Source organism: Halichoerus grypus, chromosome 8 (assembly GCF_964656455.1).
Source record: "Halichoerus grypus chromosome 8, mHalGry1.hap1.1, whole genome shotgun sequence".
Classification (NCBI taxonomy): domain Eukaryota; kingdom Metazoa; phylum Chordata; class Mammalia; order Carnivora; family Phocidae; genus Halichoerus; species Halichoerus grypus.
In genome coordinates this window covers 111,582,413-111,586,798 of record NC_135719.1, presented here as the reverse complement: position 1 = coordinate 111,586,798, position 4,386 = coordinate 111,582,413, and positions in this window count along the sequence as shown.

Genomic DNA, 4,386 nt, shown 5'->3' with positions numbered 1-4,386 from the left:
TCTTCCACATAAGTGACTCAGCCCTCCTAGACATTGTCAGTGTAGCTGCCGTACCAAACCCGAGTCCCACAATGCCTTGCTATGCTGCCAGCACCCTACGGGTTGAGTGTTGGGAACCAAGTAAACCAAAGCAAACATGATAAAATCACAGCATCACCTGTTTTCTTTGGGAACAAGATTCACTTTCTTGGCCTTTCTCAAACAGACTTCAAAACCAGCAGACCCCTATTCAGAGGGCTCACCCCGGAAATAGACACATAAAGAGGTTACTCTTGCTGCTCTCCCAGGCTTCCTCTAGACGGTTTCATGTCTTTTATTTTGGTAGAACAGCTCTGCACCAATTAAAAGTTCCAGCCAACATCCTGGGCCAATTTTGGTCACCGAGCACCAGTCATTAGAGTTTAACTTTTATGGAAAGAAGACCTCTGAGGCCAGGTGAGCTTTAATTGCACCTCTTTTGTTAGTTCAGAGCTTCATGTTATGCCAAGAAAGCATTAGCCTCATACCTTGTTTATACTAGAGAAGAATGAATGGAACAAAATTGCTCCTTTCCCCCTATTGCTAAATCACCCCTTTCTTAATAGGTTAAAGCTAACTTCTTATAGAGCCTTAACAATGAAACATCATGCTTGAAAGAAAGTCTCAGGTTCTTGGCACCAAGCACCGCCAACACTTCACGGTTAGATTTTCCCTCTTAGCTAGCTGTTCTTCTCCTTTCAGCAGGAATGCTTTCTGGTTTTTATAGCCAAACGGGATGAGAGAAGCAAAACAGCAAGAGGTATTCATGTAGTCATGTTACATTAAATTTTTCTAATGTGCAGTTCCATTAGAGTTTCCTTTCTCCCTTACAGAATACCATTGTGTATACATTAGGATTTCAGCCCTCTAAAGCAGGCCTGCTTGCAAGCAATAGGAGATTAAAGAACCAATGTCTCTATAGAAAGAGAAATAACATGTCAATTGTGTTTATTTGTTGGGTTACATGATTTATGCTTTCTCATGTGAAGACGGAACAGAGGGAAGAGGGCACGTGACGTTGTTTAGATAATCCCCAAAGAAAGTTGGAGTTCCTCCTTCAGGAAGAGGGTTGCCTTTCATTTAACATGTAAATGGTACTGACAGCTCATGGGGAAGAGAAAGATTTCTTATGTTCTAAGAAATGAATTCAAGATGCACCTAATTTAGTCTCCAGGGAAGGAGGACATTTAGCATTCTAAGGGAGAAAAAAAATAAGGGGGGGAAGGAATTAAGGAAGAAGCCCATAAAAACAGGGAATATAGGGACCCTTTCATGAAACTTTATGTTCAGATAGTGTGAGAAGAATCGATGCAATTGGAGTTTCAAGTACATATTTAAAATTCCTTAGTTGCCCCAAACACATTTCAACCTCACTTTGTTTCTCTTCCTAAGTAATTTTCCATTCTATCTGGATGATTAAGTCAAATAAAACAATAATGCTGTGTGAAAACTTCAGAAAACTCTAATATGAAAAAGAAAATATGCTGATAAAGTTTCTAAATAGATATCCTTTTTTACCTAGTTGTTCTTCTATTGGAAAAATAGGTGGCAAAGAAGTGCCAATTCGAGCTTTGCTCATATAATCCATAATTTCACAAGTTCCAGATTGGCGCATATGATTATCATTAATAAGTATCAGAAAACTTTTGTGTATTAAAGGACTATGATCTTGTGCTAGGTGTTATATTTATTTCTTCCCGACGATCATTATCGCTGCTTTCCAGGAAGTTCCATTCTAAAAGAGAAAATCCAGATGTGAATGTGTAGCAAAAAAAGGAGACTCAGCTAAAAACAAAACTACAGTGTACTGGTTGTGCTTCAGAGGAGAGAAGTCACAACACATATGCATACACTTCTCGTCAGTGGTTAGTGTTACCACAGTAATACATGCAGGGAAAGGGAAGATACAGCGATGTACCTTCCAGAAACCTACTAGGGGACAATGTACACCATCTTCAGCACTTGGAGAATGGTCTCCCTGTTCTAAACCAAATTTCTTGAAAGCAGTCACGGGATGAGGCTATCGATTCATTGTGAAGTACACATACCTTTTCTTAATGGGAAGTTTAAAGTCCCTGAACCTTGACATATGTTCATCTTACAAGCAAGAGCTTGGTTTACAACACTGGAGAGCAAAGGGATCTTAGGTGAATGCCAAGAACCAGATTATTACCTCTTAAAAAATTATCCTCCCAAAGGAAAAAGATTTTTATTAAAAGGGGAGGATTTCAAAGTTGTTTTAGAACTGTACCTCTGGGTGTTATTTTTCACGCATCAGAAAGCATTTGTATTCAGCTGCTCTCTGATCCAAGTAAAACACTTCTAAAGATAAGTGAAGTTTGTTTCTCAGTTAAGGATATCTTTAAGTGACAGATGCAGGACAATAAAAGGCCTTTTTCAGGAGCGTATAAACTGGAACAAGGACAAACAAATTTCAAGACTGTTGAGAGATTGAGAAACCTAACAGGACACCTCACATTTAACACATTCTCAATGGACTTCAGACTTCCTGGCTGTTCCTGAACTATTTCCCATGAAGCAAGGCATCATATATCAGTGTCAAAACACACTCTGGCTGATACTTTCCATAGCACTCGGACAAGTCCTCAACAATTCGGGATACATGAGAACCAGCCTGTGGAGGAGGAGGCAATTTTAACTTGTGTGAATGATCTCACATGGCCAGTTGTGCATATGCATTCATTCACTTGTTCATTCAAGAAACACTTGAGGTCTCTGTCCTGGAGTAATGGTTCCTAATCCTGGCTAACCATTGGAATCACCTGGGCTCTTCCACCAGCTGTTGATTTGATGAGTGCACAGGGGGCCTGTGCATCTTAGTCTTTAAATGGTCCAAAGGCAGATTTAGAATGATTCCTTTAGTATTTTAGGTTATCATTGATGAGAGGAGGCTTAAATGCAGTGGGAGATCATCTTTCTCCAAATTCTTGAGCCACCCCTTCATCTCAACCTCCTACTCTGTTCCTTTCTCCTTACGGAGTTCTAGGGCCTTTCTACACTAGAGCCAGTGGTGGAAAGATTGAGGACAGAGGAGAGAGAAGGAAGGAGAAGGCTCAACAAGGAAGGTGTGGCTACCTTTCCCTCACCACTTTACTGCTGCTCCTATTCTAGCTTCCAGTGATGTTAAAGTATCTTAAAACAGACTAACCCTCTGGCCAGTGACAATGACAAAATCTGGACAAAATATAAAAACCAATCATTGGAAGGCACTGAAGAGTGATCAAAAGCAGGCAGGAGCTGGAGAACATTCGTCCCTTGAAAGAAAGAAAACACACTTGTTGAGATCCACATTTATACGACCACTTCCCAGTGCCCATGACCATGGAGGATACACTCAAGCAAATGGGGCAGTCTTGCTGGGCTTGAAAGTCAGAATCAGAGTTCAGGGCTCTCAGAAAAGCTGAAAACAGAGCAGGGAAAACTCTGTTAAGAAGGGAATAGATGTGGAGGAGATATGGAGGAGCCCCCATATTTGCATAGAAACTCTCAAATCCTTAGCTGACTCCTGCAGTGCACATGTGCTGGGTGAAAATCCAAGGAACACAGTGGAAAGCAACTGCTGGAAGCCTGAGGGAGCTGAGTAGGGATGTCAACAGTTGCTTGATACTCGAAAGACAGAGTTTAGGATTCAACTTAGAGGGCCTTGGCAAACAATTTGAGCATTCCACTGAAACCCTAGAAGGGTCATAGTTTAAGAATAAGAACCCCTCCAAAGGTTAAGAGCTATGCTTATTAATGCTGACCCTATTAAGATTCAAATTAAGACCTCTTGCCCAAATTTTCCAAGACTCACTTAAACCTGAAGAGATCTCAGGTTTAATCCCTTTTTGTTTTTGTTTTTGTGTTTTTAGAACATGGGTTACTTCTACTTGTACCGGTCCTTATAATGCCCACATTGCTAAGAGATAAACCTAATGGGAAATGCTATTGATTTATTTGAGACCTCAGATCAATGAATAGAATTATGATTCCTAGATTCATTATATCCCTACAAATACTATCTTGTCCTCCATTCCCTCCATGAGTAAATATTTTATGGCAGTGGATATATATGCAGCCTTCTTTAGTAACCAGGAGTTAAGGAGAATTGGTACTTGCTTGCTTCATGTGCAAAAACCATGGGACTTGAAGACTTATAGAATTACCCTCATATTTTTCTCAGTGTCCAAATAAATCATCTTAATGATTTGAGTTTTCCATGAGGATCCACTCTAATACAACTGGTAGATATGAATTGCTGTTTTCTCCTGACCTAAGTTGTTCACAGGATGACTTCAAATATCTCTTAATAAAACCAGCAGAAAAGGGACATAAAGTTACAACTAGACATTATTTTGGTCTACATAA